We start from the raw sequence: 22,649 nt of genomic DNA on the forward strand, positions 1-22,649 counted from the left end.
TTTTCATGTGAATAAGATCTATAGATAGATAATTAGATAAATATAGGTAGATGGAGCTATACTAAAAATAGATAGATATACTAATCTCTGGGGAAACCAAAGTTTGCAGGTGGGAGTTTCAACTTACCAATAGTTCACAAGTTTGGCATAGTATAAGGCTCTCTAAGACCATATAAATTTTAATAAAAAGGGTAAAAGCAGTGAACCTAAGTGTATAAGAAATTATTAGCATAAACATGCTAATTATGTCAAATTATTTTAAAATTACTATATTAACCATATATCCCCTAAGAGTATCTTGTGGTGGTGGTGATTTAGTCTCTAAGTCGTGTCTGACACTTGCGACCCCATGGTATCTTAATGGAAAAAAAAATAGATATATATAGATATGTGTGTTTGTGTGTGTGTGTGTCTGTGTGCTCAGTCATGTCCAACTCTCTGTGACCCTTTGGACTGTAGCCCGCCAGTCTCCTCTGTCCATGGACAAGAATACTGTAGTGGGTTATCATTTCCTTCTCCAGGGGATCATCTAGACTCAGGGATCAAACCTATATTTCCTGTGTCTCTTGCACTGCAGGCAGATTCTTTACCCATTGAGCTATCAAGGAAGCCTATATATATAATCACAAATAAATCTTTGGCTGACCTCAATTTTTTTTTTTGTTAATAATATTTATCTTTGAATAGATCAAATAAGTAATTATATTATCTGGGAAACCATTTTTTGGTAATAAAACAAAGATATAAAGTCAAATAGATTAAGTATTAATCCTGTTATTTTATCTTTGAATATGAAATAACATGTTATTACTTTTTTACTCTTTCCAAAATATGTGCTTGTTTTATACATTAAAAAGCTTAACACTAACATCAGTCCAGTAGAAATGAACATTTTTAGGGCTCAGATTATGGCCTATAAATGTTTCTTACTAAAATGAATCAGTACTCTTTGAAGAAAAAGCTTATTACAGTTCAGAGTGATAAATATATGAGACAAGTGAAAGTAGAAGTTGCTCAGTCATGTCCGACTCTTTGCAACCCTATGGATTCTCCTGGCCAGAATGCTGGAGTGGGTGGGTAGCCTTTTCCTTCTCCAGGAGATCTTCCCAATGCAGGGACTGAACCCACGTCTGCATTGCAGGAGGATTCTTTACCAACTGAGCCACAAGGGAAGCCCAAATATACAAGATAAATCTGAAATATTTTGTTCATATCAGAAGGCAAGAAATCTATTTTAAAAACAGTCATAGTTGTCTCAAATGGACTAAAGAATCTATCTGAAGGGAACACCAACAGATCAAAGATGGAATAGTTTGAACCTGACAAAGAATATAATTGCATTAGCTGAAACAGCTCAGATGTATAAAATATCTACTGTAACAGAATAAAAACATAAACTTATGTTTTCATATTTGAAGTTTTCTATAGTATCAACTCATTTTTTTTTCAAATGAGTAAGTAAAGGAAAAATGAATCATTTTTATAAACAGACTGTACTTCAAGATAACTAAATAGTTGATGAGGAAGTTCTTTACATAAGAATTCCAAGGTTAAATAGAGAGAGTACCATGCAGTGTAGTAAATTACCATTTCCAGACTGTAATAAAATAATGGATCTAGGCAGCCATTGGTTCTGAAACCAGTTGGTGAAATACTGATGAGAACTTCATAATGAATGAATGAAGTTGGCACCACTCACATCAACTGTTAGTCTTAATATTAGTAAACACGGAACAATCAAACATTTCCTTCTTCCTGATGTGATACAATAAGAAATACAGAACACCATCTATGGAGTTTTCTTACCATTGCATCGGAATTTAACCAATTCTCTAGTTTTAAAGATGAATGTTAGATATAGGAACGTGTTAAAAACACAACATGGAAACAAGTCTGCCAAACCCATAAAGTGGGACACTCTACAGAACAAATGATTTGGTTAATTTGACACGTAGATAACATAAAAAAATGAGAAACGTAGCATATATCTTAAAAAGTTGCTTAAGAGATATATAAATCTAGTTCAATGGAGGATAGTGTGTTTTTGCTGCTTCAAAAATGCTGTTCATAAAATAATATTTTTGAGATAAATAGGAAATTTGCTCATTGAGTCAGCATTTAATGATATAAAGGAAATAATAGGCTGTTAGTATGCTAAAGCTCTTGTGGTTATATATTTTTAAACTCCTTATATGATAGACATACATGCTGAAATATTTACAAAGTGTTTGGTATTCCCTTTGGTTTAATTTATGAAACAAACATAAAACAAATAAGTAGACAGGGTTGCTAAAAAAATAAACATTGTTTAAGTAGCATATATTAGGTATCTTACTTTACATAGGCATCTATTCTTTTTGGTAGTTCACAGTGGCTTTTAAAAATTATTCCCACTGATAACCTTAACTCCTTAAAAATTGGATTCTTAAAATTTATTTTTTGCGTATGAGCATAATGAAGAAGAAATCAATCATAATGGCAATAATAATAGAGAACTCTCCTAAATAATGCTGGAGTCAAGGAAAAATGAAACATAAAGGAGCACATTAAATTACATTATGCAATATGTTGAATTAACACCTTTAATAGAAGACAATTTTAGTTCTTTAGAAAAACAATATTAATGTCATAATACTTGCAAAGAATAACTCATCCTATATTACTGATTTTAAAATTTTAATCAAAATTTGGAATGGAGGAGAAATTACAAAATTTATAGTGGAAGACCATTTTTTTAAAAAATATAAATTTATTTATTTTAATTGGAGGCTAATTACTTTACAATATTGTTTTGGTTTTGCCATACATCAGCATGAGGATTCAGAGGAAAAAGCTGCCCTTGAAATGTGTATTTAGAAAAATACTTTACTTTTGTCCCCTGGAATTTTATTCAGCTAGGGAAAATTTTCCTCTGCCACTGAATTGAGATTTGCCAATCCTGTCACTTCGCTCTTGACTCTCAAGTAATGTAAAAACTCAGTGTTTTTATATGGGAGAGTCAGTAACATTGAAATGTGGTTTCCTTTTCTGACTATCTCTTCCCCCACTTGTCATGGCAATGGTGAAAACAGGAAGTTTGCATTGGACTGATACTGTTGTAAAATATCTTCATGCTGTCTAGGACTGGCAGATAAATTAAGCCTGTTTTGCTTTCATGCAAATCCCTTTGCTGCACTCTTCTGATCTCAGTTCCTTTGAAATAATGTCTTCTATTCCTCAAGGAGTTGTGTTTCCTTAGTCTATGACTTTTCTGCTGTGCACTCCAAAGAGGTTCTCTGTTGGCCTCCTGTTATCTCCTAATTATCAAGGGCTGAGTGGCTCAAGTCCAGCAATATGTACTAATACTAGTACATATTGGTTCTTGCATTAGTCCCCAGTTCAGTTCAGTTCAGTCACTCAGTCGTGTCCAACTCTTTGCGACCCCATGAATCGCAGCACGCCAGGCCTCCCTGTCCATCACCATCTCCTGGAGTTCACTCAGACTCACGTCCATCGAGTTGGTGATGCCATCCAGCCATCTCATCCTCTGTTGTCCTCTTCTCCTCCTGCCCCTAATCCCTCCCAGCATCAAAGTCTTTTCCAATGAGTCAACTCTTTGCATGAGGTGGCCAAAGTACTGGAGTTTCAGCTTTAACATCATTCCTTCCAAAGAACACCCAGGACTGATCTCCTGTAGAATGGACTGGTTGTCTCTCCTTGCAGTCCAAGGGACTCTCAAGAGTCTTCTCCAACACCACAGTTCAAACACATCAATTCTTCAGCGCTCAGCTTTCTTCACAGTCCAACTCTCACATCTAAGCAGCATAACTAAATCATATTTTAGATACATTTAGTGAAATCGTACAACTTGAAATAATATTTTAAAAGTAAACAGAGAGAAAAAGTAGTTAACCTTCGAGGAAATTACTATTTGATGATAGCATTTTATCCCTGTTGTTGTTTAGTCACTCAGTTGTGTCTGACTCTTTGTGACCCCACATGTGGTAGTCCATCCAGCTCCTATCTATGGGATTTCCCAGGCAAGAATACTGGAGTGGGTTACCATTCCCTGCTCCAGATGATCTTTCAACCTAAAGATTGAAACTGCATCTCCTGCATTGGCAGGCAGATTCTTTACTACTGAGCCACCTGGGAAGCCCCATTTTGTCCCTATCTATCCTTATCTTTGAATTATGAGAAGAAATAGCTGTCATCCTAGCATTATATACCCAGCTAAAATATCTTTCAATACTTAGGGTAAAATAAAGATAATTTTAGAGGAGTCATAGATTGAGAGTTCAGTGTTATCAAACTCTTGTTAAAGGAATATTACTAATGATATACTTAAATAAGAATTAAACTCAAAAGAAGTGTAAGAAGCAAAGTTAAAAAAAGAACAATATTAAACATTTTTGGTTCAGTGATCTTGATGCTATATATGTAGATATTCATACAATATTTATTTTTCTTTTTAAAATTTATATACATGTAGTCAAGCTGTATTTGTCAAAATAAAATTTATTTCTATTCACTGAATATTCATTTTAAGTCAGTTTGTCTCTACAAAGCAAAAAAAGTAAATGAAATAATATAGTAACATATAAATAATATCAACTCCATGTGTTAATATTTTTTATTATTAAAAATGCATGGATGGCATAATGGACTCAATGGACATGAGCATGCTCCAGGAAATGGTTAAGGAGAGGGAAGTCTGACATGCTGCAGTCCATGGAGTTGCAAAGAGTCAGATATGACTGAGTGACTGAACAATAATGACAAAATCTACCTCAAAGGTTTTCTCTTTTTAACAATTAAAAGAGCTAATAAAGGTAAAGTCTGCAAAAAAAAAAAAAAAAACACATGGAGCAAAATGTCTAAATTTTAAAACTTATTTAAATCTGAGTGGTGGCTATACAAATGTTTTTGTGTTTTCTGTGACTCATTCATTTTAAAATGGAAACATAAAAGAACTACACTTCCAAAGAATAAAGTACAGAAAGGGAAAAATGATAACTTTACAGTGGAGAAAACTGACACACAACATCTTGTCAAAGTGATGAAATTTAACATTATCAGTGATGCCTTGTGGATATCAAGCCCCCCATGATGATTTGATGTGACAGGATCACATGTGTAGAATTCTTTCCCCAGGCCCATGTAGCCTCAATCTAATCATAAGATACAACATTAGAAAGACCCACATTAAGGGCATCCTATAGGGTACTCTGGCCAGTTCTCCTCAAGACTGCCAAGATCATGACATACAAATAAAGACCAAGAAACTATCGGAGACCAGAGATTGGAACAGAAAGAGGGCATTTGCAGTAAAAAATAATTTAATTCAAATAATCTGAAGTTTATTTAATAATAATATACCATTGTCAGTTTGTTAGTTTTTAGAAATGTAACAAAATAATTTAAAATGTCAACCGTAGATTGGATAAAGGGTATAGAAGAACTCTTCAACTGAGTTTGCAATTATTATGTAAAAGTTTGTTCAGAAAAAGATTTTAAAATAAATCATTTTAAATCATTTAGGTAAATGACATCTCATTATTTTAGATTGAATGGACAGTATTTTATACCTGAAGCAAATGTGATACATTGGGGGTGGGAGTGGGGAAAAGAATGATGTCCCATTTTGCTGGAGAATATGTTAGCTAGTAGCCTGAAATGTTTAAATAATTAATTCTCAGAAAGCTGTAGTCACTTGGATGTTTAATAGAATAACAGATTCCATGATTTTGTCCACATGGAATATTTTAAGCTTGAATTCAGTTAGGAAATTACTTTTTATTCCAACACATTAGAAGTTTTTAAACTATTCCCATTGCCACAATGTTGAGCAGATTCCAGAGAATATTCAGAAAAGTAAAAGGCCCTTGAATGCTGATCATAGAGTAGAACACCACCCATTACAACAGCAGATGCCTTTCTAGATTAAAGCAGGCAGCTGGCATTTCACAGAGTACGTTGGGGAGGAGCAATCTTCTTAGCAGTATTGTAGAAAACTGTATTTAAAATCTACAAATGTGAATAAACATTGATACAGAGACTAAGAATTCTGATAAAGGAAAATGATAACTCACCACAAACTTGCCAGGTTTATGGCTGTGTGAGGCAAAAAAAAAAAAAAATTTTGCAAAGCTTGGGTGACAGAGCAGAAGATAAACAATTATATTAGTAATCCCTGTCTAAGGTTTTGCCAATTTCTTAGAAAAACGAATTAGATGCAGAGTAAGGATCTAGGGATTTCCTTGGTAGTGCAGTGGCTAGGACTTCAGCTCTCCCAATACTGGGGGCCTGGGTTCAATCCCTGGTCAGATAACTGGATTCCACAGGCTGCAACTAAAAGATGCCACATGCTGAGACTAAGAACCGGCATACTGATGCTGCTAAGTCACTTCAGTTGTGTCCGACTCTGTGCGACCCCATAGACGGCATCCCACCAGGCTCTGCTGTCCCTGGGATTCTCCAGGCAAGAACACTGGAGTGGGTTGCCATTTCCTTCTCCAATGCATGAAAGTGAAAAGTGAAAGTGAAGTCACTCAGTCATGTCCGACTCTTAGCAACCCCATGATCTGCAGCCTACCAGGCTCCTCCATCCATGGGATTTTCCAGGCAAGAGTACTGGAGTGGGGTGCCATTGCCTTCTCTGAAGAACTGGCATAGCCATATAAATAAATAAAAATAAGGATCTGAATTTTAATCTGTTTATAAATATCTGTGTTTAAACATACTATGATAATCTTTAAATTATGCTTTTTCAATTGTCTTTTAAAAATCCTTAATTGAATAATAATGTCAGGTATGTATCTGTAGATGTTTTGGTATCAGTTTTTTCCACTGACATATCCTGGCACTTAGAAAAGTGCACAGCATAAAGCAGCTATTAAGTAAATATTTGCTGAATGATTAATTGAATGATACCTTTTGGGTGCCCTTAGCCACTTAAGTCTCAATAGTAGCAGGGAGTGTCTGGATTACCAGGGAAGGACTGGCCAGTTTTTGTTAGTTGAGCTCCTGATCAGTTCCTTGCTGGTCCCTCATCTCTCCTGGTATCAGTGGAAGTCCTGTTCTTTCAGGGGAAGTATGATCTACCTGGGCCACTGTCTTAGTTAGCTGGAGCTGCTTTAGCAAAATACCAAAGACTGAGTGGCTGAAACAACTGACATTTATTTTCTCTCAGTTCTGGAGGCTGGAAGATTTAATATCAGGGTGCTACCATGAGTGGGTTTTGGTGAGCCCTTTTATACATGACTGCCCTCTGTCTGTGTGCTCTTATACCCTTTCCTTCCTGCATGCATGTGGAGCAAAGTACATATCTTACTTTCCTGTTCATCTTATAAGGCCTTTAATCACATCATGAGGATCCCACCCCTTTGATCTGGTCTAAACTTAATTTTCTCCCAGAGGTCACATTTGCAGATACCATCACATCCAGTGTTATATCTTCAACATATGAATTTTGGTAGAATAGAAACATTCAGTCCATAACAGTCACCTTCTGTTGCTAACTTGGAGATGGAGGGTCTGGGCCACCTTCTTTGGTTAGGTGGGAAGTTATAAGAAGCACTAAATACTATGTTGTTCCTCAGTCCAGGACCCTTAATTACTTTGGCTTCCAGTTTCTGCTTTTCTGTGTTCTCCTGTGATTTCCTCTTGCATCTCCCCACCCCCCGAGTTTTTATTGTGCTTAGTAAAAAGAAACAGGGAGCAATGAGTCTGTGCTATCTTATTCCCAGCAGAAGTTGCATTTAATGTTGAAGTCCACAGAAAGTTCAGCTAAATCCCACCTCTTTACCACCTCCTTATTGTCATGAGCTTCCCACAAATATTTGAGAACTGCAAGTCCAGTGATTTTCCTGTTGTGATCCAGAGTGTACCAAAACCAAATACCCTCATCTAGAAAGGCTCTGAGCTGAATATTTTATGTTATAAAACTACTTACAAGCTCCACTTTTAAGCTATTTGATTGCTATCATAGTGGACTTGCTATATCAGAGAACAAAAAGTGGAAAATTGCTTTCAAAGGTCAATTTTGATCATTTCGCTCTCACTCATAGGCATAGAAATTGAGTTGCCTTATTATGGAATTTTCCTTGTCTCTTGTTGGCATGATTGAGTCTCTTAATTTTCATTCCTTTTAATTTTATTCAGTGAATTAAGTCATCATTTGTGTATGTATGGAAATGTTCTAACTGAGCTTATTATGCTTGAAAAGGAGTGACGATAACTATTTTGACTTATTACTTTCTGTTTGGTTAGGATAATCAAACATTCAGCAAGGGAGAATAAAAGCACTGTAGGTGGTATAAATGAGCATGAAAAAGAGTTTCTAAAAATCTCTTCCAAATAGAGAACATTTCCCTATCCCTCCTCTCTTCTTCCCACTCCACCCACACCCTTTTCCTACTTTTAGACTGTTCTTAAACCAGGAAGTAAAAGTTGTGAGTGGGAAGGGGAGGAAAGAGTATGTGTGTGTAACCAACAAGGGAATTCATTCTCTTGATGAATCATAATGATTGTACTATAATCACACATTTTCATATACAGTCCTGAATTCCTGTGCCAGCATCTACTCCTTTTGCAACTGGGAAAGCTAGCTTTTTCTATTTCCTTCTCCAGCTTTTGAAAACAAACTAATATAATCAGAAAACTAGGGGTATAAGACTTCAGACCATCAAATTCCAGCGTTTTGCTTATAGGTGAGAAATCGAGAGTCTAGAACATGATAAGAATCATTCAAGTTTATGAATTGTTAATGTACTATTAGAAATGTAATGCCATTTCTAACCCTAACATGGGTTAGAACCCAGGGCTTTCAGGCCAGCATTCTTTTTATAATACCATGTTGTCTCATTTTTCGTTCTGGTCATTATGAACTGTCATGCTTTAATACATACTATTAGGTAGGGCCTGGAATAAATGAGAGGCTATCTCATTGCTGTTTGGAACTATAAAATGTCAGAAAAAAAAACAAAAAATTGTAGTGACAATTTATAGCTTGAAATGTAACTCAGTGCCTACGATTCAAACAACTAGTACTGTTGGTATTCCTCCACACATTTTGTCTTCATCTTATCTTTTCTTGGATTGTAAAAGAATAGAGACATTATAGGAGTTGTATTTTTTTTCTAATTTACATTTCAATTCCTTCTGCTGCAATAGGACAGAGTATAAGCCCAGGTACTTAAGGGAAGAGAAGGGTCCAACAGTCAGACCACAGAATTAGTCCCCACCCCCTCTGTGTGCCCAGGTCCAGCTGAATCATTGCACACTGGAGATAATAGCTATTTTAAATTAATCCTTGAAATGGATATTTGTGGCTCAGATGATAAAGAATCTGCCTGCAATGCAGGAGATCTGGGTTCTATCCCTGGGTCAGGAAGATTCCCTAGAGAAGGGATTGTCTACCCACTCCAGTATTCTTGCCTGGAGAATTCCATTAACAGAGGAGCCTGGGGGGCTATACGATCCATGGAGTTGCAAAGAACTGGACATGACTGAGCAACTAACACTTTATTTTCAGTTTTATAACAAGACATGTTTGGTTCCAGGCTGTGTATATTAGAACAAAGCAATTGATGACAATATTACTGAAAAAGTGAAAGTGTTAGTCGCTCAGCCATGTCCGACTCTTTGTGACCCCATGGACTGTAGCCCACCAGGCTCCTCTGACCATGGAATTCTCCAGGCAAGAATACTGGAGTGGGTTGCCTTTTCCTTCTCCAGGGTATCTTTTGACTCAGGGATTGAACCCGTCTCCTACACTGCAGACTGATTCTTTACTGTCTGAATCAGTATTATTCAGTTCAGTTCAGTCACTCAGTTGTGTCTGACTCTTTGAGACCCCATGGACTGCAGCACATCAGGCTTCCCTGTCCAGAATCAGATCAACCCCCAGAGCTTGCTCAAACTCATGTCCATTGAGTCGGTGATGCCATCCAGCCATCTCATCCTCTTTTGTCCCCTTCTCCTCCTGTCTTCAATCTTTCCCAGCATCAGGGTCTTTTCCAATGAGTCAGTTCTTTGCATCAGGTGGCCAAAATATTTGCACTTCAGCTTCAACATCAGTCCTTCCAATGAATATTCAGGACTGATTTCCTTTAGGACTGACTGGTTTGATCTCCTTGCAGTCCAAGGGACTCTCAAGAGTCTTCGTGAACATCTCAGTTCAAAAGCATCAATTCTTATGTGCTCAGACTTTTTTTATGGTCCAACTCTCACATCCATACCTGACTACTAGAAAAACCATAATTTTGACTATATGGACCTTTGCCAGCAAAGTAATGTCTCTGCTTTTTAAGATGCTGTATTGGTTTGTCATAGGTTTTCTACAGTGATTTTGGAGCCCAAGAAAATAAAGTCTGTCACTATTTCCATTGTTTCCCCATCTGTTTGCCATGAAGTGATGGGACCAGATGCCATGATCTTAGTTTTTTGATTGTTGAGTTTTAAGCCAGCTTTTTCACCCTTGTCTTTCACTTTCATCAAGAGGCTCTTTAGTTCTTCACTTTCTGCCATAAGGGTGGTGTCATCTGCATATCTGAGGTTTTTGATATTTCTCCCAGAAATCTCGATTCCAGCTTGTGCTTCATCCAGCCTGTCATTTCGCATGATGTGTTCTGCATATAAGTTAAATAAGCAAGGTGACAATATACAGCCTTGATATACTCCTTTCCCAATTTTGAACCAGTCCATTGTTCCATGTCTGGTTCTAACTGTTGCTTCTTGACCTGCATACGGATTTCTCAGGAGCCAATATTATTAGTGGTTAGCAAAATTTTGGAAAGTGGTTCCAAAGACTCCTAGAGTCTTTAGAATTATAAAAGTTAGAATTACAATTAGAATTAGATTTATTTTGAATCTGGTATGTGATGAAATGGGAAATCCCACCTCCCAAATCCTGATTGGTACCTGAGAGTGGCACAATATTGTTTATGGATCAATTAGTGAAGGGAAATGAATCCCAATTTATAAAGCCAGGATGAGATTAAAAAGTACAAGACCAAGCACTTCTCCCCCATTTTCACATGGACCTGGATATAATCCTGCTTGGGTGTATAAGTTGTGATCATAGCCAAGTGTAACTAAATTCATGTCAAATTAATGTGTATGTAAAAGTCACTCAGTCATGTCCAACTCTTTGCGACCCCATGGACTGCATAGTCCATGGGATTGTCCAGGCCAGAATACTGGAGTGGGTAGCCTTTTCCCTCTCCAGGGGATCTTCCCAACCCAGGGACTGAACCCAGGTCTCCCACAGTGCAGGCGGATTCTTTACCAGCTGAGCCACTAGGGAAGCCATGTCAAATTAGGGAAAATTTTATTTCCAGTCATCTGTATGTCTTCAGACTGATGGCTTTAATGTGGAGGTGAATGAGGAGCTTGTGCAGAAACGCAGGAAGTTTTTGAGAAGCCTGTCGGAGCAGACGGTGGAGTGATGCAATTTAGGAAAATGCAGAGGTAAGTCTGTACAAAAGTGTTGCAAAGAAACAAATTGTAATTAATGGGATCTTCTCAGGGAGACAAAGACAATCTGGAGAAATAGAAATAAATTAATTTTAAGTGCTGTCTGATCATAAAACTAGGGAAGTGTTTGTCAAACTGTTGAAAAAGTTAGTGGAAAAGAGGAAGTTCAGTAGGATCATAATAACTATATTCAAGTATCTTAAAGATGATCATGTGATATGAAAGATGAAATGAGGTATACTGAGAATGACACTGAAGAGTAGGACTGGGAATAGTAGGGGGGTTACAAGGAGAAATATTTCTATGAACAGGAGAGGAGAATGATGTCTAAAACTGATCGAAACTGTGAACGCCTGCTTTAGGAGCTTGTTTAATCTTATCACTGGTGGTGCTCAAATGACAATTTAACAAAAGCAACATAAGGGGAATTCAGGAATATGAGATTCATAACCATTCTGTTCTTAATGAACACCCATACACCAAAATCCAGTGGCTATGACTTTATAATTCTCCTAAAATCACTGTGGCTATTAAGCACTGGGACTAGGAAAGTACCTGGCTGGCCGACTTGACATCCATTCCAAAAACAGCAGCTCAGTGCCTCTTGGAACTATGTATGTATTTCTATACTAATATTCCATATTAACTGGACTTTCTTGAGAGCTGAATGAATCAGCCTGCATTTCCTTAGGTAAGCTAAGGTGTTGATGTTTTAACACACACATGCATGTGTGCACACTCAGTTGCTCAGTCGTGTCCAACTGTTTGTGATCCATGGACTGTAGCCCACCAGGCTTCTCTGTCCATGGAATTTTCCAGGCAAGAATACTGGAGTGGGTTGCCATTTCCTTCTCCAGGGGATCTTCCCGACCCAGGGATTGAGCCTGTGTGTCCTTCATCTTCTGTATTACCTGGAGGATTGTTTACATTAAGCCACCTAGGACGCAGATGGTAAGGAATCTGCCTGCAATGTGGGAGACCTGGGTTCAACCCCTGGCTTGGGAAGATCCCCTGGAGGAAGGAGGGCATGGCAGCACACTCCAGTATTCTTGCCTGGAGTATCCCTATGGACTGAGGAGCCTGGTGAGCTATAGTCCATGGGGCTGCAAAGAGTTGGAGATGACTGAGCGACTAACACTTTCACTTTTCTTATGGATATAACAAATACCTGTGGTATCAGTAACATTCCTGGTGGGAAACAAAACTCACTGCATATGGTTCAAAATAGGAGAGTAATGAAAGAACTTCTTACAGAGTTGTAGGTAAACAATAAAATTCTGAGACTTGCAATAGCCAGGAGGTTATTGCTACTAAGGTTGATAGGACTGGTGAGGAATCAATACTCTAGGAGCCAGTGGGAGCTGAACTATGGTAGAGATGCTGTCCACTGGACCTGTAGTCATGGAAGGTCACAGCTACTGCCCAGCTGATTCAGGTAAGGAAGAAACTTAGAGTCCCTCTTCTCCCACACTGTCTTCCTCCAGTGCCACCTTTTCAGCCCATTCCATCTGAAAGTGGGAATGAAAAGGAAGCCTAGCTAGAATGTGGCAGAGAATGAACCTAGACAGTCAGCAGGAGAGCATCCAGCTAAGCTACAGTACACATTGATGGAGGTGCTGCCCTTAGTAATAATGTGTATTGCTAGATATTGATTATGCATGTGCCTTATTCTGGTTATTTTTATATATTATTGTTGTTCAATACTAAGTCATGTTCGACTCTTTCTGACCCCATGAACTGCAGCATGCCAGGCTTCCCTGCCCTTCACCATCTCGGGGAGTTTGCTCAAAATTTTTTGTGTATTTCTGTTTTATTTTATTTTTTTTGATTTATATTTGTTATTGTTGTTTTTGTCAAACCTTGAAAGGCAGGTTTTTGATTGTGACTTTTGTACTGAGCAGACTGCTCATTTCATAGAGGCTTAAAGCTTATTTTACTTCTCATTCTCTTCCCTTTTGTTTTTTCTAAGATTTTATTTCCCAGTGTTTCTCCTTATACTTGTCACACAATGCTTCAAAATCCGGTGACATTCCCTTTATCAAAAGCTTGTATTGTTACTAATTTAACTTGTATTGTTACTAATTTAATGATTGACAAAGATGACTGCTAGACAAATGGTATAAAGTAACTATAGATGGTAGTTAAAATCTTCAATGCCAGCTGTTTTAATCAATGGAACCATTGTTAGGACATTGGATAGACGTTAGTGAACATAAGAAAACCACAGTAATTTCAAGAAGTAAACATTTTTTAGAAAATATATCAAATGTTGCATCTTAAGCCTTTCATAGTTGCTTTTGCCAAACTGCATATTTGAAAGAAGTATAAATACATATTCATATCTTTTGAAGTTTCTCTGACACCAATTTTCACAGACGCTTTATGTTCTGACCTACAAATGACTTTGGTTTTCTTCCTATTTTACTTTTTTCATTGCCTTCCCATTTTTTCTCTCCGGTCTTTGGTCATATATTCATCACAAACTATATCTCCTAGTATTTAGATTTAGAGAGTTATCTGAAATTTCATGGCCATTACAGAAGAGAGTTGTGTGAAATACAGAGAAGGAAGTCTCTTTTCATCTGTGTTACTACTGGATTCTACTAAGTCTAATCCTCCTATTAAGTCTTCTCCAACCCTGTCTTTTATCTAAAATAAAACAACCCCGCCCCTCCTCCCCCAAAAAATCAGGTCCTTATTCTAAGGCTGGAGGAAGCTCTTCCTCAGAGAGCATCTTATTGAGACACTAAATCTTTCCTCATTTGGACTATGCCCTGGAAATTGAACACTCTTATATGAAGTTGCTCTATAATGAGCAAGATGGTGTTTTATCAGTTTGAAGATTGCTATTTCACATTTTCACGCTCAAGAAATGAGGATTCAACTTATAATTGAAGATATTTTAAAACATCTGTAGGTCAGACATTGATAGAGTTGTTATTTCCTCACACATTCAAACTTGTTTTTTTTTTTTTTCTCTTTTCTTTTTTAAAGTTTTGACGGGATCTATGGCATCTAGTCAACATCTCAATCCATAAATAAAGTGGCCCACTCAAGGATAGAATAAATTTCTTGTTTGTTGTCTGAAAATCATTTACCTTCTGGGAAGATCAAAAAAGAGCCAGTACAAAAATGTACATGTGGGGCTCAAAGCTTGGTGGAAAATTTCATAAATGATGTGTGCTCTCTTTTAAGAAGTATTATATTGTTAAAGCTCTAGGTACTACCTAGGTTGATATTATATGAAATAAATAAAGATATAGATGATACTGATGCCATGATGAAGAAAGCAGTACTGTTCTTGTCTTTCGACCATAAACAATGAACTGTACTATTTTTGATATTTGACAACTGGCAACACATGTCTAGGATTCTCAAGAGAGGAGAGACAAAGAGGTAGTCTATGCTTAAACCAGATTTTCTGCATAGAGTTACTTTTGTTTCTGGTGGTGCAGAGAGGGAGAACCCAAGCAGAGCCCTAGATACTTGCTGAGTTGAAAAAACAAAGATCTGATTTCAAACAAATAAGTCAGTGAGAATTTTCAAAGCTGGTTATTGGAAAACAGTTATGCAGAAGAGTTCCAAAAATCTGCACAAGGTCCCCCAGAGTCTGTTGCTAAAGAGTAAGCATGACTCGGGTGAAATCAAGGCAAAGAATGTCAGAGAAGCTAAAAGCTTTACAATTCCCAAAGTCCACATAATGCTGGGACACATTCAAGTTTATTCAGAGTAGAAAATCCTACTGGAACACCAGGGTATTTTTAATAGAAATTTAAAAAGAGTAAAGCTTTAGAAATATGGCTTTATAAAGAAAACAATAAAATCCAGACACTCAAAAATATAACAAGTCAGGAATCAAAAAAAAAAATCATTAGGCATAAATAAAGATGAAAATGTGATCCATATTTAGGAGAAAATTCAGTCAATAGAAATAGACTCAGAAAGGAGAGGAATCAAATAATTAGCAGATAAAAAGTTTAAAAAATGTTCTATAAATAATGTTAGAAATTAAGATATGAATATAACAAGTAGAGAAAAATAGAAGATACAAAAAAGACACAAGTACTTCTGGTAATCAAACATACATTATTTAAAGTAAAGAAAAATCACTGGATAAGTTTTGTAGCAGATTGGATGCTGCTGAAAACAAAATCTATAAACTCATAGTACAGTAATAGACCTATCAAAATGAAGCAGTGAAAGAAAATTGCTGAACAGAGACTAAGTAGTATGTGGGAAAATATCAATTAGTGTAACAAGTAAATTGGAATTTGGAGGATAATGGAAAATATATAAAGAATTAATGGGTAAAATCTTTCCAAATTTGATGCAAACTCTAAAAACACAAATCTGGGTGCTTCAAAGAAAAAGAATATTCAATAGAATACCCAAATATTCAAACATAATAGATGTAAAATTATACCATGGTAAACCATAGTAAAATTTCTGAAAATCAATGATGAAAAAGCTATTAAAGTCTGCAAGAAGAGAAAATAAAACAGTCATTACAAACTTTCTATCAGAAATACAAGTCATAAGACAATGGAACTACATTATTAAAGAGATGAAAGAAAAAAAAAAGTCACCTAAAAATACTATGTCTAGAGAAATTATCCTTCCAAAATAAAGACAAAATACTTTGTCAGACACATAAAATCTGAGAAACTTTGTTTCTGGAAGACCATATGGCCTACTTATAAATTAGTCCAGAGATGTCAAAGCACCTCAGCTTTTCTGTTTTGTTTTTTATTATTTGTTTTGTCTTTGCTTTTGTTTCTGTTTTAAGAAAGAAAATGTGGATCCCAGAAATTAAATTAAAGCTTCATATTCATCACTGAAAACAAAAAGTCTTTGAATGGATTTTTAGTCAAATAGCCTGTAGCACTTAGAAGAGTAAGTGGCACCTTCAATAGTGAGTATGAATTTAGAATAAAGACATGGCAAACCAATTCATTATTTCCCTACTGGTTTACCTAAGAGGCAGAATAAGAGCATGGGACAAGCACAGTATATCTTGATTTTCAGATGCACCTCAGCAAATTCTCATGACTCCTGTGGGCAAAACAGAAAAAATTATTTATTTTTGCATTCAGTACATTTGAGTGCTTTCTTAGCTGACCAAAATTATAATACAAATCATTGGTAACAGAAGAAGAAATTTAACAGTATACAAGTTTTTTGATAACTGAAAAAAAAGTGAAATTGTTAGTTGCACTGTCGTGTCTGACTCTTTGTAACTTCGTGTAATGTAGCCCAACAGACTCCTCTGTCCATGGGGTTTTCCAGGCAAGAATTACTGGAGTGGGCAGCCATTTCCTTCTCCAGGGATCTTCCCGACCCAGGGATTGAAACTGGGTCTTCTGCATTGCAGGTGGATGCTTGACCATCTGAGCCAAAGTAAGACATTTCAGTTATTGAGAGGAAACAGAAAGTCCTATTAAAATGTTAAATATTCTTTTATAGCAGAAAAATGTCCTGCTACTAATTAAATATTCATACAGAATAAAATTATGGAAAAGTCACTGATTAGAGAATAAAGTGTATAAACTCTTTCCTTCTGTAACATCACTCCTTAGGTCACTATATTTCTCTTTAGTTCTGTGTCTGCATATTTTGAAAAAAAAGTGAGATTTTGGACTTGAAAATTTCAAGTTCTTTTTACAGTTTCAATAATCTCTTTTCTTACATCTCTGTTCCTGCCCTGCAAATAGGTTCATCTATACCATCTTTCAAATGACATCCCATTCCAGTATTCATGACTGGAGAATTACATGGACAGAGGAGCCTGGCAGGCTACAGTCCATAGGGTCACAAAGAGTTGGACATGACTGAAGTGCACACACATGCACAAACGCATACCACATGCATGTTAGCATGCATATACACATACCACTTTTCTAGATTCCACATAACATGTGTTAATATATGTAACAATATTTGTTTTTCTCTTTCTGACTTACTTCACTCTGTATGCCAGATTCTATGTCCATCTAAGTCCCTACAAACACTCCAATTTTGTTCCTTTTTATGATTGAGTAATATTTTATTGTGAATATATACCACATCTTTTTTATCCATTCGTCTGTCAATGGACATGCTTACATGTCCTGGTTATTGTAAATAGTGCTGCAGTGAACATTAGGGTGCATGTGTCTTTTTGAACTATGGTTTTCTCCGGGTATATGCCCAGTAGTGGGCTTCCCTTGTGGCTCAGCTGGTAAAGAATCTGCCTGCAATACGAGAGACCTGGGTTCCATCCCTGGGTTGGGAAGATCCCCTGGAGAAGGGAAAGGCTACCCACTCCAGTATTCTGGCCTGGAAAATCCCATGGGCTATACAGCCCATGGGGTCACAAAGAGTCGGACATGACTGAGTGACTTTTGCTTTCGCTTTTTCGCTTTCATGCCCAGTAGTAGGATTACTGGGTCATATAGTTCTATTTTTAGCTTTTTCAAGGAAACTCTGTACTGTTCTCCATAGTGGCTGCATCAGTTTACATTCCCACCAGCAGTACAAGAGGGTTCCCTTTTCTCCACACCCTCTCCAGCAATTATTATTTGCAACTTTTTGATGATGATCATTCTGACATGTGTGAGGTCAGATAGGCATGGGGAGGGGCTGGAGAGGGGATGAATTAGGAGATTGGGGTTGACATATGTGAGCTACCATGTATAAAATAGCTATTGGGAACCTGCTGTATAGTGCAGGGAACTCAGCTCAGTGCTCTGTGATGACCTATATGGAAGGGATGGGCAGGGGTTGGGGGTGGGAGGGAAACTCAAGTGGGAGGGGAGATATATATATATTTATATATATATATACACACACACACACACACACCTATAGCCAATTCAATTCATTGTACAGCAGAAACTAATACAACATTGTAAAGCAACTATACCTCAGTAAAAATATTTTTCTAAATTTCTATAAATGGTCACAAATCCATTTTGGTCAGACACTCTAAAGTGGAGAAGTAAAACCACAGATAATCCTGGGACCCACATTAACACAGTAATAAATATAACTCCAGATACTTTGTTTAAATTTGAAAGTCAATTTAGCATTTTATAATAACTTGTTTTTGCAAGATTTTTCTGAAGTGGTTAAAGAAACCTATTATAAACTCTAGGTAAAGGCAAATCTTTTAATTAAACATGCTGCATCTGCCTAGGTACACACTGGATGGAAAATTAGAAGGCTTTTAAATATTTAAGAGGGAGGAATATAAATTGGTAAGAGAATATTATTAGAGAAGACAGAATGCATAAAGAATAGTCAAACATAGATTAATTATTTCTCTCCTCCCTCAAAATAGTAGACATAATTACCAAAGATGATGAAGTTCAAGGCATGAATATTGCTCCATCTTTATTTTGATTTACTTCTGTTTCTCTAAGAATTTCTTTCATTGATTTGTAGAATATTTATTGGTAAAATGTAAAAGATGTGAAGTCTGATAATACACAAACACACACACACACACACACACACACACACACACACACACACGCCACACCATGAGTACTTATGTTTTCCAAAGAGGCCTGTAGGCCTGAATATTAGCCAAGAGGGAAAACCTAGCAAAGTAAAAATATTTGGAGACTTTCAAAAATGGTTACATTGTTTCAAAGAAGAACATATTGAGACACATATTGGAGGAACATGAATATGTATATTGTGTCAGTATATTGAGCTCATTTGCTCAGTCGTGTCCAACTCTTTGCAACTCCATGGACTGTAGTCCACCAGGCTCCTCTGTCTGTGGAATTTTCCAGGCAAGAATCCTGGAATGGGTTGCCATTTCCTACTGCAAGGGGTCTCCCTGACCTAGGGATCAAACCCTCACCTCTTGTGTCTCCTGCTTTGGCAGGCAGATTCTTTACCATTGCAACTCCTGGGAAGCCCCATTAGTACACTGCTGGTTCTTAAATAGCAGTTTTATTAAACAAGACAAATTTATAATAATTATATTCTTGCTTATTCTCAATAATGCTTAAATATTTTTAAAAATTCTACAAATAAAATACTTATCCTGGAAATTTTCTTAATTGTGCACTTAGATGACACTTTCTCTTGTTATCTGATTTCACTGAAGACTCCACTACCACCTCAAATTGTAATAACATTTCAGCTTCCCACCTGTCATTTATACAAAAGAAACAGAAAGAATTATAAGTTTTATGAGTTGGAATATAAAACCAAGAGTCTTCCTTTAAGAGGAAACTTTTTGAATCTATTATGAAGCCCCAGAAGAAATGGTAACACTCAAAGTCTGGCTGAGGGGGTAGAAATAAGAATATTAACTTCCATTGTTAACATTTCTACTTGCATGATTCATAGGCAGCAAGCCTTCAACTTTGCAAACACTGAATTTGTTTCTTTCCTGAAACCTTCTCTACCTTTCATGTTTTCTGACTCTATGAATGATCCTAAAGGCATGCTGCTGCGCATAATGTGACTGAAATGGTTTGGGCAGTCCTGAGTGAGGTTGATATTGGTGGGGATATGGGGAATAATGTAATCTTACATGGTATTTATTTAATCGTTCCCTGAAATGGCACTTGTTAATTACTTAAAAGAATTTTACACCTGTGAAAACGATACTTATGGGCTTCCCTGGTAGCTAAGAGGGTAAAGAATCTGCCAGCAATGCTAGAGATTGCAGTTCATCCCTGGGTCAAGAAGATCCCTTGGAGAAGGGAATGGCATCTCACTCCAGTAATCTTGCCTGGAAAATCCCACGGACAGAGGAGCCTGGCAGGCTACAGTCCATGGGGTTGCAAAGAGTCGGACATGACTAAGCAACTTTCACTTCACTTCACTTCAAAACTATACTATGAAATATTTCAAAATGCTTTTTAGCTAATTTTACGTATTATCAAGTATGATAACTATCACAATTCTAAAAGTCATAAATATTTCTCCCATGTTGAGATTTGTGATGTTGTGGCAGTGTATACAGGTGTATTATAACATGAAGCACAGAATTTGAAGAGGTCCTTTGGGGTCGTGGGTCACCATGTCCCTTGATTCTATGCTTAACCTGGCATCATCACCCACTAGATTCTTCAAGACTGAAACCCAAGAATTTTCTTGAGTTACTCCTCCATGCCTTCTATGGTGGTGATTTAGTCTCTAAGTTGTGTCCGACTCTTGTGACCCCACGGACTGTAGCCCCGCAGGCTCTTTTGTCCATGAGATTTTCCAGGCAAGAATACTAGAGTGGAATTTCCTTCTCCACACCTTTACCTCACAATAAGTTATCAACTACACTTGGTTGTAACTCTGAAGTTTTAAAAGGGGTCCAAGGTGGGATTTTGTTCATAAAACCTACTTTTCTCTTTTCAGATACTCCAAGTTTCTCAAACATGTGAGTATAGACAAAGGATGCAATAACCAAATGGGACACAGGATATTACATGGCCGTTATTAGAGATGTTCACCAAGTATTGACAGCTCTCCAGCTTCCAGGCTCAAGGCTGAACTGCACTTCCACAACACATTTTGAAATTAAGTCTTTCTTTAAACAATGAAATTTGGGGGAAGTGACAGGTATCTCCTCCCACTGGAGCCTTTAAAATCCAATGAGGGATTTGCCGTATTCCCTCTCACTTCTATTATGATCTGGAAAGCCTAGGCTGACATAAAGCTTTAATATCCCAGCCTCCTGAGCAACTGTGATGAGCAGACTCCCTGTCAGCCCACATTGGGCGTAGACAGGAGTAGTATATATAAACTTTGGTATGTTAAGCTACCAACACTTGGAGATTGTTTATTTTTGACAGTATAAGCCAGTTCATCCTGACTGATATTTATCATTTAACTGACAGTTGAGCAAATGCCTAATATGTGTCTTCCTGCCATGCTCCATGGAGAGCCTCTGAGATGAAAATAGCTTGAAGAATGGTGGCCTAAGTGAAGTCTCTTGTTTCTTTGACCGTTTAGTATAAAATGTCAGTGACTGCAGAGGAAACTATCTAACCATCAGCCACCTGACCAAAAAATGACAGGGCCATACCTATGTCCTGAGTAATATTCATCCAAACCATAAAACAGGACTCTTCTATAAAAATTTCATCAGTGTTTGCTGTTAATTGATAACTTTTACCTTCTCCTACATCTCATTGTTGGGGCCTATGTATTCAGGCATGTTGGTGAAGAAATGGAATAATGGCTGGACCTCAAAAGGAGCTCTAAGTTCTATTACTTGGAAAAGATTTGCTGGCTTGCCCCTAGAGACCAAACTCTTATTAAGGCAGTACGTGAAAGATGAAAGCACATCATGGCTCTTGTTCATTAAGGCATAAGAACTTTAAACACTAAATAAATGTAGTTTGGGCTTCACTGATGACTTTGCACTAAAGAAGAAAAGTGAAAGTGAAAGGTGCTCAGTCGTGTCCGACTCTGTGTGACCTCATGGACTATACAGTCCATGGAATTCTCCAGGCCAGAATACTGAAGTGGGTGGCCTTTCCCTTCTCCAGGGGAATCTTCCCAACCCAGGGATCAAACCCAGGTCTCCTGTATTGCAGGCAGATTCTTTACCAGCAGGGCCACAAGGGAAGCCCAAGTATACTGGAGTGAGTCGCAGAAGAGAATTTGCCTGTAATGCAGGGGACATAGGAATTGTGGGTTCAGGTTTGATCCTGGGTCAGGAGTAGTCCTTGGAGGAAGAAATGGGAACCTACTCCAGTATTCTTGCCTGAAAAATCCCATGGACAGAAGAGCTGGGCCGGCTATACTCCAAAGGATCTCAGAGAGTTGGACAGCACTGAGCGACTGAGCATGTGCATGTCTAGTGTTCCTGGATTTTGACAGATAATGTTAGCCATCTCTGCTTTCTTAGTGAGATGTTAGAAGGCTGTAACAGGAGATACTGTAAATGTGGGTGGAAAGTTTCTTCCTTCCTACAGGAAAAATAGATTCATTCTTAAATAGAAGGATAATGCTTCCTTTTCCAATCACTCTCAAATTTATTAATATTTCTTTATCCTTGCTTCCACTAAAGGAATTTGCTCCGTCATGTTACCTCATTTGAATTATACCGGTAGAATTCTATCAGACTCCCTGAGTTCTACAGTCTTTGGTCAGTGCTTTATATTACAACCCTGACTGATGTTTTTCGGAAAATGCAAATCAAATCCTTCAGAATCTTAAAATCCTCAGTGCTATCTCAGATAGGAGTTTTT

This window comes from Capricornis sumatraensis, chromosome 5 (genome assembly GCF_032405125.1).
Source record: "Capricornis sumatraensis isolate serow.1 chromosome 5, serow.2, whole genome shotgun sequence".
NCBI lineage: Eukaryota > Metazoa > Chordata > Mammalia > Artiodactyla > Bovidae > Capricornis > Capricornis sumatraensis.